This window comes from Hemiscyllium ocellatum, unplaced genomic scaffold (genome assembly GCF_020745735.1).
Source record: "Hemiscyllium ocellatum isolate sHemOce1 unplaced genomic scaffold, sHemOce1.pat.X.cur. R1, whole genome shotgun sequence".
Classification (NCBI taxonomy): domain Eukaryota; kingdom Metazoa; phylum Chordata; class Chondrichthyes; order Orectolobiformes; family Hemiscylliidae; genus Hemiscyllium; species Hemiscyllium ocellatum.
The window spans coordinates 903940-919388 of NW_026867603.1; positions in this window are offsets into that span (position 1 = coordinate 903940).

The following is a 15449-nucleotide window of genomic DNA, read 5'->3' on the forward strand; positions in this document are numbered from 1 at the left end:
CGCAGTCTCACAATGAGCCTTGCCACATTTAACCACTTGCCAGTCAGTATGATGTCTCTGAAATTAATTCCAACCTGAGCCTGTCCGCCTTTACACACCTCGTAGTCATGATAACGTCACTGTAAACATTCTCACAGTGAGAATGGCTTCATTTACGCACATCCCAGTCTTCATAATATCCCACAAACAATCACACAGTGAGCCTGGTCTCATTTACACACCTCCCAGCCAGTATAATGTCAAAGAGCCTGGCCTCATTCACACCTGAAGAAGGGCTCATGCCCGAAACGTCGATTCTCCTGCTCTTTGGATGCTGCCTGACCTGCTGCGCTTTTCCAACAACACAATTTTCAGCTCATTCACCCCGCCCCCCGCCAAGTCAGTGTAATATCAATGTAAAGAGTTTCACAGTGATCTCGGTTTCATTTGCACACCTTCCAGTCTTTATAATGTCACTGTGAATAGACTTGATGCTGAGATAGGTCTGATCAAAACTAATTCTTGTGAAAACAGATTCGCGGATGAAATCATAATTCAATGCACATCATAAAAAAACTCAGGAAAGGGCCTGTATCCACCACTTTGGCTCTGTTTAGTGCTTTATCTAGTTCATTATCTGGGAGAGAAAATATCATAGAATCGTAGTGTCATCCAGTCCTATATCGCAAAGACAGCACCTTCGGCCCTGAATACTTCATGACGGCCAGAAGTGACCATCCAAGCGAGCCCCATTTGCCTGCACTTGGCCCATATCCTACTAAACTTTTCCTATTCATGTTTATTTTTGTCGAAATGCCTTTTTAAATATTGTTGGTGTAACCACCTCAACCACGTATGCTGGTCGCTCAATCCATATCCATACCATTTTCCGTGTAAAAACGTTGCTCCTCAGCGTTATATTTATTCTCTTCCCTCTAACCTTAAACTGAATCCCTCTCATCCTCGATTCCCCGTCTCTGGGAAAAAGACAGAGTGTATTCACCCAATCCATATCTCTCATGCCCTTACACACTTCTATAATAATCACTTCAGTCTCCTGTATTCTAAAGAAAACAACCATCATTTGTCCAACTTCCCCCCATACCTGGGTCTCTTGAGTTCTGGCAAAATCCTTGTAAATTTCTTGTGCACTCTTTTCAGTTTAATAAAATTCTTAGTATAACAAAATGATCAAGTGCGCCCTCACCAATGTTCTGTGCAAGTACAAAATAAGTGTCCAAAGTCTATACTCACTACACTGACAAATGAAGGCCAGTGTGCCAAAGCCTTCTACACTGCTCTGGCTACCTGTGACTCCACTTTCAGAGAAGCGTGCATCTCGAACTCCAAGGTCCCTCTGTTCCACTACAATCTATCCTGATGTATTATTTTTTTGAAATTGCAAGACTTCACACTTAGAAGAATTTCATAGAATCCCTACAATGTGGAAATAGGTGTTTCGTTCTTACAACACATCACCAACTCTCCGAAGAGCAACCCACCCAGACACGTTCCTTGACATATTACCCTATATTTACTCATGAGCAATATATCTCACTCACACAACCCTGAGCAATATGGGCAATTTAGCATGGTCAATCTACATCACGTGAATATCATAGAAGCAGGAGTACCCAGAGAAAATCCATGCAGACACAGGAAGAATGTATAAACTATGCACAGTCAGCTGCCCGAAGCTGGAATCGAACGAGGATGCCGCGCACTGTGAGGCAACAGTGCTAACCACTGAGCCACCATGCTCCCGTGACTTAGCTATATTAAATTGCATTTGCTATTTCTCAGCCCATGTCTCCAGCTGATCAATATCCGACTGCAATTTTTGATACCCTTCCTCAACGTCCATGATGCTACCTATTTTAGTGTCATCTGCAAACTTACTAATCATGCCTTATGCATTCTGATCCAATATGCCTTATGCATGTTGATCACAAATGGCAATGGGTCCAGCGCCGACCGCTGAGGCACTCCAGTTTCAGGCCTCCAATCCATCCAGTATCTTTCCACTATTACCCTCTTCTTCCTCCCATCCAGCCATTTGTGTAACCAATTTGATGGCTTCCACTAGATTCCATACGATTGAAACTTCTAGACAAGCCTACTGCGTGGTGCTTTACCCAAGATCTTCGTGAACTCCATATGGACTACATCTAATGCCTGCCCTCATTAACCTTCCTGGTCATTTCATTAAAGATCTTCAACAAATTTGTGAGGCATGATCTACCACACACAAAGTCATGCTGTCTACTTCTAGTCAAACCCTGTCTTTCCACATGCCTCTGAGAATGTTCTCACTTACCTACCACGGATATTAGGCTTAGATATCTATCGTTCTTACATATCTTACATATCTGTCACTCTTTGCAGCCATTCGTGAATAACGGCAGGACAGTCACTAGCCTCCATCTTCCGGGATGTCACCCATGGCTAAACATTTGGAAGTGTATCAGCCAGGGCCTGCAATTTTTCTCTAGCCTCTTGCAGGAAAGTGTCTCAAATATTTGAGTAATAGGTGAATCTAGGCATCTCACACCATCACTATCCGGTTAATCAAGAGTAGTTTCCTCCACTTTGAAGAATACTGCCTACCCACTGCGAGCTACAAATGGTGGAATTGAATAAGGTATTAGTTGAGAATTATACTTTCAAGGATCTGAATTTATGTGGCAGGAAGAGTGTCCACAGACCTCCCAGAATGAAATTCATCTTGTGGAGGTGGGCAACTGTCAGGGACTTCACCTGCTACTTCCCTGCCAGATAGTTCCACAGTGTCCCGCAGCCTCTCTACCCCCATCACCAAATGCAACCAAATCCAATGACGAATCAGGAGAAGCTTCTTTATTCAGTGAACTTTTCGGATTTTCCTTCACTGGGAGCGTTGAGGTTACTGGAATAGGTACAGTAAAGGGCAATCATTGGTTGAAGGAGAGTAGATGGGGATTGATACATATCCTATGCAATATTTTCTTCTTACCTATTTATATTGTTCATGTTCCTGTTCAAAACTGGTCACTGATACAACAGATTGCTTGCAGAGATGCACATACCCTTTTGCCTGTTTTATTCGCTCCTCTACTATTTGGCATCCTTTAAGTAATACAGAAATTCATGATGATTGACAAGAAAATTTTATGCTGAGCAAAGTTTTGGCTACTTAAAACTACAATATTCTCAGTTATTTTACTGTAGCATTATGGAAACTTAAAAGTCCAGAGGAGGTCACTTAGCCATTCATACTTTGAGACAGTAGACATGCTGAATCTCATATCTCCATTTAAACCTGTAACTTCGTTATCCTCAATGAGTTCTCCAACTCGATTAAATTAATTTCTGGCAACCGCAGTTACATAATCCTAGATCCTGACAGCTTTTAGAATAAGAAAACGATTCCCCTTCTCTGCCCTCTGAGTGATATACCAATAGTGACAAATCTTCGGATTTACACTTCCGAGATTCGTTCACATCGAGAAAAACCTTCATTGTGTTGTGAGTCACTACCATTGTGTTAATTCGGGCAGACTGTGAACAGAACAGATAACTCAAGATTAGGCATCTAAGAGGCACTGTGGGCCATAAACAGCAGCAGAATTATACTCCAGCACAGTCTGTAACCTCATGGTCTGGCATATCCCCAATTCAACTATTCAAGTTTCCAATATGATAAAACTTGTGGACTGTAGGAATGCTAACATAGAGTCAGAGAGTTATAGAAATGTACAGCATGGAAACAGACCCTTCGGTGCAACCTGTCCACGCTGACCAGATATCCCAACCCAATCTAGTCCCACCTGCAACACCCGGCCTAAATCCCTCCAAACCCTTCCGATTCATATACCCATCCAAATGCCTCTTAAATGTTGCAATTTTACCAGCCTCCACCCCATCCTCTGGCAGCTCATTCCATACACGTACCACCCTCTGCGTGAAAGATTTGCCCCTTACATCTCTTTTATATCATTCCCCTCTCACCCTAAACCTATGCCCTCCAATTCTGGACCCCCCGACCCCATGGAAAAGACTTCGTCTATTTATCCTATCCATGCCCCTCATAATTTTGTAAACCACTATAAGGTCACCCCTCAGCCTCCGACGCTCCAGGGAAGACAGCCCCAGCCTGTTCAGCCTCTCCCTGTAGCTCAAATCCTCCAACACTGGCAACATCCTTGTCAATCTTTTCTGACCTCTTTCAAGTTTCACAACATCTTACCGATCGGAAGGAGACCAAAATTGCACGCAATATTCCAACAGCAGTCTAACCAATGTCCTGTACAGTCGAATCATGACCTCCCAACTCCTGTACTTAATACTCTGACCAATAATGGAAAGCATACCAACGCCTTCTTCACTATCTTATCTACACGCAACTCCACTTTCACGGAGCTATGAACCTGCACTCCAAGGCCTCTTTGTGCAGCAACACTCCCTAGGACCTTACCGTTAGGTGCATAAATCCTGATAAGATTTGCTTTCCCAAAATGCAGCACCTTGCATTTATCTGAATTGAAATTCATCTGCCACTTCTCAGCTCATTAGCCCATCTGGTCCAGATCCTGTTGTAATCTGAGGTAACTTTGTTCGTTGTTCACTACACCTCAAATTTTGGCGTCATCTGCAAATTTACTAACTGTACCTCTTATGCTCTCATCCAAATCATTTATGTAAATGACAAAAAGTGGAGGACCCGGCACCAATCCTTGTGGCACTCCACTGGTCACAGGCTTCCAGTCAGAAAAACAACCCTCCACAACCACCTCTGTCTTCTACCTTTGAGCCAGTTCTGTGCAAAATGGCTAGTGCTCCCTTTATTCCATGAGATCTAACCTTGCTAATCAGTCCCCCATGGGGAACATTGTTGAACACCTAACTGAAGTCCATATAGATCAAATCTACTGGTCTGCCCTCATCAATCTTCTTTGTTACTTCTTCAAAAAACTCAATTAAGTTTGTAAGACATGATTACCCACGCACAAAGCCATGTTGACCATCCCGAATCAGTCCTTGCCTTTCCAAATACGAGTACATCCTGTCCCTCAGGATTCCCTCCAACAACTTGCCCACCACTGAGGTCAGGCTCACCGGTCTATAGTTCCCTGGCTTGTCTTTACCGCCCTTCTAAAACAGTGGCACTGCGTTTGCCAACCTCCAGTATTCTGGCACCTCCACTTTGACTATCGATTATACAAATATCTCAGCAAGAGGCTCAGCAACCACTTCTCTAGCTTCTCACAGGGTTCTCGGGTACATCTGATCAGTTCCTGGGGATTTATCCACCTTTAACCGTTTCAAGGCATCCAGCACTTCCTCCTCTGTAATCGGGACGCTTTGCAAGATGTTACTATCTATTTCCCTAAAGTCTATATCTTCCATATCCTTTTCCACAGTAAATACTGATGCAAAATATTCATTTAGTATCTCCCCCCATTTTCTGTGTCTGCACACAAAGGCTGCCTTGCTGATCTTTGAGGGGCCCTATTCTCTCCCTAGTTACCCTTTTGTCCTTGACATATTTGTAAAAAAAGACCTTTGGATTCTCCTTAATTCTATTTGCCAACGCTATCTCATGTCCCCTTCATGTATGCTGACCAGTGGATGTAAGCTTTCATTAAACAGGAGGTCAAAAATAATTTGGTCGATTTCACAACGAATATATCAAGGAAAGCATATTCCATTTAAGTGGTAAATTTCAGCAAAAGATGGAGGTTATAGAGCTGTATGATTACATTTTAATGCAGATATACATACCAAAAACATGTCATCTGCTTGTTGGAAATCTGGAAGGTGTTAGAGGCTAATTATCATGCAACAAGATGCGTTATGCATAGTTACCGACAAAAATGTTAGAAAGGGTTTGACGTGGAGAACATACCATGGTAATACTGTCCATTTGGATATGCATGATGTAATTGGGATTGAAGTCAAGTACACAAGGTGCTAAGCTCACGATTTTTATTGACTCAGACACAGGTAGTTTGTTTAGATTTCAATGGCTAATTTGAATTGTACACTGATAAATACGCCGGCAATGCTGAAAGAGCACGAGGGCATGCTATCGCTCTCAGTACGTGGCTCTAATATAGCATCATTGTGCATGGGGAATCCTGTTCTGTGAATGTGGAAATCACATTTGGACATGATTGCAACAGTTTCTAAAATCATTTGGTCAATTCCATCGTGCATACTCAGTCGCAGATATGATGGGACGTAAAAGGGACATTCATTTTCTGTGTCTAGGATAACCGATTCTTGGTGGGTGCAGTTAGCCATGAGAACAAATTCTGTCATAGACATCATTAGGCAGTTTAACACATTTACACAAGTCCAACAAGTGATTCACAAATGAATAACATCACCTGGATTTCGGTGCTGGTGAGATGCCAAATATGGAGAATCTACATTTTGACGACAGCTGGACTGTATAACATAATATGTCCGTTTGACCATTCTCTGCTGCCAGCAAACTGCTCGTGCTCAATCAGCCCATGCTGATACGCCTCATTAGTAGTCTTCTGCTTTGGAAATCATTTACTAAATAATCAGAACTACGCGAAAAATTGCAATTGGAAACCAATTTAAGGTCAACAACTGGGACCAAAGCGTGGCACATTTGTGCATGAGTTCGAAACTACAACTATAATTATGCAGGAACGTGGTTCTTCGAGGTAAAAGGAATTTGTTTTTATAGATATTGCACTTCTTCCATAAGAAAGGCATCATGGAGACAACCAAAATCTGTTTTATCCCCATGGTGATACCTTGACCAATCAGAGTCCGCCTACCCAGTCTGAGAATTAAGATTGAGAGCAAAATGTTTTTGCCGAATGACGATGGTAATGATGGACTAACCAATCAGTAGCATCATCACAATTCGTATAATGACAATGTTTTCAAAACAATAGATTTCACCCTGTAAGTGAGTAACGCTGCTGATACAGTTTATGGAAATGCTGGGATTATCGAACAGGATATGTTTGATCACCTTTGTTGAATGAGAAATTCAGCTTAAACAGAGAGGCCAGAAATTTGGTGAGTGGAGCGAATCTTTCTGAAAATTTAAATTTGTTTCCCTTTAAAGCTTAACAGTTTAGATTTTTGCAATGTTCATTTGTGCAGAAATCCCACCTTTGAAAGCTGTTAGAGAACATAGAACATAGAAAAAGGCAGTGCAGAACAGGCCCTTCATCCCTCGATGCTGCGCCGACGTGTGATCTAGTCTAAGCCCATCCCCTTCCACTATCTGATCACCATCCATGTGCTTATCCAAGGATTGTTTAAATCTCCCTCATGTGGCTGAGTTAACTTCATTGACAGGCAGGGCATTTTACTCCCTCAGAACTCTGAATAAACAACCTGTCTCTGGCATCTGTCATAAATCTATCATCCCTCACTTTGTAGCTATGCCTCATCGTTCAAGCTGACGTCATCATTCTAGAAAAAAGACTTTCAGTGTCTGCTGTCCTCTGAACATCTTTTATGTCTCTATCAAACCCCCTCGTGACCTTCTTCTTTCCAATGAGAACCATCCCAAGTGTCTCAGCCTTTCCTCATAAGACCTTTCCTGCAGACCAGGCAATATCCTGGTAAATCTCTTCTGCACCTTTTCCAATGCTTACACATCCTTACTGTAATGGGGCAAACAGAACTGTACACAAAATTCCAAGTGTGACTGCACCAGCGTTTTGTATAGTTGCAGCATGACAGTACATCTCCAGAACTCAATACCTCTACCAATAAAACCTAACACAACGTATGACTTCTTGACAGCACTATCAAACTGAGTGGCAACTTTCAGGGATCTATGCACAAGGACTCCAAGACCCCTCTGCACATCCACAATACCAAGAATATTTCTACTGACCCAGAATGCTGCCTTCCTGTCATTCTTCCCAAAACGAACCACTTTCCATTCATCTGCATCGAACTCTATTTGCCACCTCTCAGCCCAATTCTCTGTCCCCGTATCCTGCAACATTCTTCCACACTATCCACTACTACAACGTCTTTAGTTTCATCTGCAAACTCATTAACCCATTTACCTTTGTCTGCGTCTAAGTCATTTATAAAAATGACAAACAACAGTGGTCCCAAAACACACCAGTAGAAACGGACTCCAGGCTGAATACTTTCCATCAACCACCACTGGCTGTCTTCTCACAGAATCCAGTTTCTAATCCAAATTGCTAAACCACCCTCAATCCTATGCCTCTTCATTTTCTCCAACAACCCACCATGTGGAATCTTATCAAAGGCATTAGTGACGTTTATGTGCACCACGTCAACTTCTCTACCCTCATCCACATGTCTGGTCACCTTCTCAAAAACTCAGTGAGGTTTGTGAGACATGATCTGCCCTTTATGAAGCTCATGTTGACTACCTGCAATCAAATTTTGCTTGCTAGATGATTATAAATCCTATATCGTATAATCCTTTCCATTTTTTCCCTACAATTAATGTAAGGCTCACTGGTCTACAATTACCTGAGTCATCCCTACTGGCTTTCTTGAGCACGAACACGTTTGCAATCCTCTAGTCCTCTTGTACTAAACCTGTAGACAATGACGACTCAAAGGTCAAATCCAAAGTCTCCAACACCTCCTCCCTAACTTCCCAGAGAATTTTTGGATAAATCCCATCCGGCCCAGGGGACTTGCCTGCTTTCAGTCTTTCTAGAATTGATAACACTTCTTCCTTACTTACCTCCATCCTTTCTAGTCTAATATCTCGCATCTCATTTTTCTCCTCTATAATATTCTCCTTCTCCCGATTGAAAACCAATGAGAAACCAATTTGCATTTTCTGCTCTGTGTTATTCTATGTTCTATGAGGGGGATGAGCTTAAATTAGTTCACAGGTCGGCCCACCATCGTGTGCTGAAGGGCCTGTTCTGTGCTGTATTATTCTATGTTCTAAATATTCGCTTAGCACCTCTCGGATCTCTAAAGGGTCCACACACAACTTCCCACTTCTGTCTTTGACTGTCCCTGTTCCTACCCTAGTCATCCTTTTATTTCTCACATAGAAAGCTTTAGAGTTCTCCTTTATTCTACCTGCTAAAGACTGTTCGTGTCCTTTCTTTGCTCTTTTTAACTCTCCGATCTGTAACTCTCCATCGCATCATCTGAACCATCTCATCTCATCGTCACATAAACCTCCTTATTCTGCTTAACAAGGGATGCAATTTCTGTAGTAAACCACGGTTTCCTTACATTATCACTTCTTCCCTGACCGACAGGGACATACCTATCGAGGACACACAATATCTGCTCCTTAAACCAGCTCCACGTTTCGATTGCCCCCATTCCCTGAATTATGCTACCCCATTTTATGCATCCTGAGTCTTGCCTTATTGTATTATAATTGCCCTTACCCATCGATAACTCTTGCCCTGTGACATGTACATGTCCCTTTCCATCACTGAACTAAACATAACTGAATTATGGTCACTCTCTCCAAAGTGCTCTCCTAAAACCTGGCTTGGTTAATTACCAAGCACCAGATCCAGTGTGGCCTGCCCCCTTGTTGGCCTATCGTCATCCTGTGTCAGGAAACCCTCCTCACACATTGAATAAAAGCTAATCCATCCGACGTACTAGAGTTATAACATTTACAGTCAATGTTGGGGAAGTCAAAGTCCCACATAATGACCACCCTGTTCCTTTCACTCCTGCCAGAATCGTTTTGCCCCTTCTCTCTTTCACATCTCTGGAATTCTGCGTAGGCCTATAAAAACCTCCCAGCAGTGTGATCTCTCCTGTCCTGTTTCTAACCTCATTCCATATTACCTCGGTCGACAAGTCCTCGTCAAAAGCTCTTTCAGCCACTGTTACATTGTCCTTACCTTTAACCGCCTTGCCTGTTCTTAATGAAAGATCTAAATCCTGGGACGTGCAACAGCGATTCCTGACCCTGCTCTATTCATGTCTCCGAAATGACCACAACATCGAAGTCCCAGGTAACTATCCATGCTGCAAGCTCACCTCCCTAATTTAGGAGACTTCTGGCGTTGAAATAGACACACTTCCAACCAGTTTGCTGTCTGCCAGCATATTCTTGTGATTATGAAATCCTGACCATGCCCTCCCTACTCTCTTCCTCCTGTGCACTGGAACTACAACTCAGGTTCCCATCCCCTTGATGAGCTAGTTTAAACCCACCTGAATAGCGCCTGCAAATTTCCCACTCAGGATATTAGTGCCCCTTTAGTTCAAGTGAAGACCATCCTATTTGTAGAGGTCCCACCTTCCCCAGAATGAGCCCCAAGTATCCATGTACCTGAAACCGTCCGGCTTGCACCATCCCTGCAGCCACCTGTTCAGCTGACGTCTCTTCCTGTTCCTTGTCTCGCTATCTCGTGGCATAGGTAACACACCAGAGGTAACATCTCTAATTGTTTTCGCTCTCAGCGTCCACCCTATCTCCCTGAAATCCTGCCTTACAATCCTACCCCTCTTTCTACCTAACTCGTTTTTACCTACGTGGACCACGACTTGGGACTGGCCACCCTCTCCCTTCAGGATCCCAAAGACACGATCCAAGACATCACAGACCCTGGCATCTGAGAGGCAAGACACCAACCGTGATTCTCATTCGTTCCAACAAACCTTCTATCTGACCCTCTAACTATTGAGTCCCCAATGACAAACACTTTCCTCCTTTCCCTCCTTCCCTTTTGTGCAACAGGGACGGACTTTGTGCAAGAGACATGCACCCCACTGGGTACTCCTGGTAAATCGTCCCCCCGAACAGTATCGAAATGGTATATTTCTTTTCCAGGGGAAACCACCACATGGGATCACTGCAATGACTGTTCCTCCCCCTTCGAACAGTTACCCAGTTTTCTTCGTGCTGAGGAGTAACTGCTTCCTGTAATTCTTATTTGTTACAACCTGTGCCTTTGAAGTGATCCGACTTTCATCCAGCTCCCGCTCCAGTCCCGTATCGCGGTCTCAGAGGAGCGAGACTTGGCTGCACTTCGTGCCGATGTAGTTGGATAGGACTCCCGGGCTCGAGGTAAGTTTCTAATGACTCAAATCAGTGAGTCACCCCTCCTCACAGGCCCCTCGTCCAAAGATGTTCTTTGATGAAATCACAGCAATTGCAGAAATAATGAGAAATTAGTTGTAAAATTTAGACACAGACAAGTCTACCAATTTCTTGTTCAACAACAAAATTATTCCGGGGGAAGTAAGGACGGCAGATGCTGGAGATCAGAGTCAAACATTGTGGTGCTGGTAAACCACAGCCAGTCAGACAGCATCCGAGGAGCAGGGCAGTCGACGTTTTGAATATAAGATCATCCTCAAGAGTCGACACTCGTGCTCCTTGGATGCTGCCTGACCGGCTGAGCTTTTCCAGCACCACACAGGTGTAGTACTCAAAGTATTTTACACTGTAGAAGGAGGCATTTTGGCCCATCATTTTTGTTCCAGCTTTTTAAATGTTGCCCTTTTTATTTATTTGTGAGATGAAGGCATTGCTGACTCGGCAGCATTTATTGCCCGGCCCTAAAGGCCCAAAGGCAGTGAAGAGTTAACAACATTGCTGTGCTTTGGAGAAACATGAATGCCAGACCAGCTGAACATGCCTATTGCCTTCCCTAAGAGACATTCGTCAACAAGTTGGGATTTTCCAGCAATCGGCAATAGATTCATGGCCACCATTACTCTCTTACTTGCAGATTTTTATTGAATTCAAATTCCACCAGCAGCCATGGCTGCATTTGAACCTAGATCCACAGCACATTTCCTTGATCTCTGGATTAACAATCCAGCAATATCACCACTATACCATCACCTACTCTTCAATTTGAGGTTATATGAAATTGCATTTACTGTTTATATTGAAGTGAACAGCAGTTCTTGTGTATATCATAGAGAACAACAATCCCTGTAATTCCTGAGTACATGAAACAGAACAGAAATCTCTGCGTTTTGCAGAGAATATGAGTCCCTGTCCGCATTGTAGAGATGAGCAGATTGTGTGCATGTTGCAGAGAACATTAGCATCCTTGCATTGTCTGAACACTTCCAAGTTTCACAACATGCTTCGAAGAAGTAGGAGACCATAATTGCACACAATATTCCAAAAATTGCCTGTACAGACGCAACATGTCCTCCCAACCCCTGTATTCAGTGCTTCATCTAATGAAGGAAAACATACCCAATGCTTTCTTCACTATGCTATTTATCTGTGACTCCACATTCAAGGATCAATAAACCTGCACTTCAAGTTCTCGTCGTTCAACAACTGGCCCCTTGACCTTACCATCAAGTGTATACATTCCATCCTGATTTGACTTTTCAAAATGCAGCACCTCACATTTATCTAAATTAAAGTCCATCTGCCACTCTTCAACCAACTGATCAAGATCCTTTTAACTCTGAGGTAAACCGTTTCGGTGTCCTCTACTCCTCCAATGTTGGTGTCATAGCAAACTTACTATCTATAACTCCTATGTTCATATCCACATCATTTATGTAATGATGAAAACAGTACACCCAGCACCATCCTCGTGGCACACCGCTGCCCACAAGCCACCAGTCTTAAAAGTAGCCTTCCACCACCACATTCAAGCCAGTTCTGGATACAAATGGCTAGATTTCCCCGTATTCTATGTGATGTAACCTCGTTGACCAGTCTATCGTGAGGGACCTTATTAAAGCCCTCACCAATCTTCTTTGCTATTTCTTCAAATAATTCATTCAAGTACGTGAGACATGATATCCCACGTACAAAGCTGTGTTAACTAATCTGTCCTTGCCTTTCCAAATGTATATAAATCTTGTCCCGCAGGATTTCCTACAGCAACCTGACCACCACTGATATCAGGCACGCTGGTCTAAAGTTCTCTGGCTTGTTCCCTTACCATCTTTCTTAAATAATGATGCCACGTTAAACAACCTTCAGGCTTCTGGCACCTCACATGTGACTATTGATGGTGTAAACATCCCAGCAGGGGGTACAGCAATCACTTTCCTAGCTTCCCAAGATTTAACGGATGCACCAGATCAGGTCCTGGGGATTTATCCACTTTTACGTTTTTTCAAGATATTCATCGATTCTGCCTCTGTACTGTAGGTAGATACTTTTCAAATCTATTTCCCCACTATCTATATCTTCCATGTTCTTCACCATGGTAAACAGTGATACAAAATGTTCTTTTCTCCCCCATGTCCTGTGGTTAAACACATAGGCTACCTTGTTTATCTTTGAGGAACCCTATTCTCTGCCTAGTTACCGTTTTGGAGGAGAAAGTGAGGTCTGCAGATGCTGGAGTATCAGAGCTGAAAATGTGTTGCTGGAAAAGCGAAGCAGGTCAGGCAGCATCCAAGGATTCATCACCATAAAAGTAACATCTCCAGTGAGCCTCTGCATGAAGCGCAGGTGGTATAGCCTGCTTTCTATTTATGTTTAGGTTTTCTTGGGTTGGTGTCATTTCCTGTTCTCTTTCTCAGAGGTTGTAATGGGATCCAAGTCAATGCGTTTGTTGATAGAGAGTTTTGCAAGATCTTGATTAATACTGGCAAACTTATCCTCCTTTCAATTTAGTACTTCAACTTTTAGATTACGTCTATCCATTTCCATCGCTATTTGAAAACTAAGCGAATTTTGAATTCCTGATGAAGGGCTTATGCCAGAAACGTCGAATTTCCTGTTCCTTGGATGCTGCCTGACCTGCTGCGGTTTTCCAGCAACACATTTTCAGCGCTAGTTACCGTTTTGTCATGAATGTATCTATTTACAGCTTTTGGATTGTCCTTAAGTCTATTTGCCAAAGCCATCTCATCTACCCTTTTTTGCCCTCCTACTTTTCCTCTTAAGTATACTCCTACTATCTTTGTACATTTCTAAGTATTCATTCGATGTTTGCTGTTTTTAACCACCATATGCTTCCTTCTTTTTCTTAACTGATACCTCAATTTCGCTAGTCATTCAGCATTCCCTACACCTACCAGCTTTTGTCTTTCATCCTAACAAGAAAAAACTGTCCCTGGACTCTTGTTTTCTCATTGTTGAACGCTTCCCACTTTCCAGCCGTCCATTTACCTGCAAAAATCTGCTCGCAATCACGTTTTGCAAGTTCTTGACTAATACTGTCAAAAATATCTTCCTTTCAATTTGGAACTTCAACTTTTAGATTACGTCTATCCATTTCCATCGCTATTTGAAAACTAAGCGAATTTTGGTCACTGGCCCCAAAGTGCTGTCCTACTGATACCTCATTCACTGCCCTGCCTTTTTTCCCAAGATTAGTCATGTTTTTCGTATTCTTTCATCAGTACATCTCCGTACTAAATTAGAACATTTTCTTGTGCACTGAACAAACTTGTCTCCACCTAAACCTTTAACACAATGGGAATCCAAAATCTATGTTTGGATTCTACCACAACCAACCTATTATTCTTACAGATAACTGAGATCTCCTTACAAATTTGTTTCTCAGTTTCCTGCTAACTGTTAGGGGGTCTATGGTGCAATCCCAACAAGGTGATCATCTCTTTCCTATTTCTCAGCTTCACCCAAGTGACTTCCCGGGATATATTCCCAAGAATATCCTCCCGAGGGACAGGAGAAATGCTGTCCCTTCCCAAAAATGCTCCTCACCAACGCCTGTTGCCCAACTCCACCCCACCCCCCCACCCCCCGAACCCAACTCTCAATGCTTCCTATAACATTTGCATCCTGGAATATTATGCTGCCACTCCTGTCAATCCCTGAACAAAGTCTCTGCAATTTCTATAATACACTAGTATGATATCCGCGAACCACACCCTGAGTTAACCTGCCTTTCCAATTAGGCTTCTTGCGTTGAAGTAAATGCAGTTTAATTTATCAGTCCTGCCTTGTTCTCTGCTATGTTACTCCCTGCCCTGACTCGCCCCCTTTTCTGACTGTAACTGTCTCAGTTTGATCTATTTCCTCACTAACTCCGTGGGTCCCACCCCGCCAACCATAACAGTTTAAATCATCCTGAGCAGCTACAGCAATTCTCCCTACCAGTATACTAGCCGCCTTCCAATTCATGTGCAATCCATCCTTCGTGTACACGTCAACTCTCCCCATTGATCCAAATATGTGAAACCTTCACCCCAGCTTCTCTGCCACGCATTCATCTGCTCTATCCTCCTATTCCAACCCTCACTATCACGTAGCACTGGGAGGAGTCCAGATGTTATTACCTCGAGAACGTCCTTTTTAATTCGTGCCTAACTTTCTCTATTCTTTCTTCAGAATTTCATCCTGGTCCCTTCCTTTGTCGTTGGTTCCACTGCATACAATGACCTTCTGCTGATACCTCTCCCCTTTGAGAATATTCTGCACTGTCTCCGAGAGATTCTTGATCGTTTCACCAGGTGGACAATACACCATTCTGATTTTTCGCTGCTGGCCACAGAAACAGCTGTACCTCTGACTGGAGGGTTCCTTAACACAATCGATCACTTGGAACCCGACT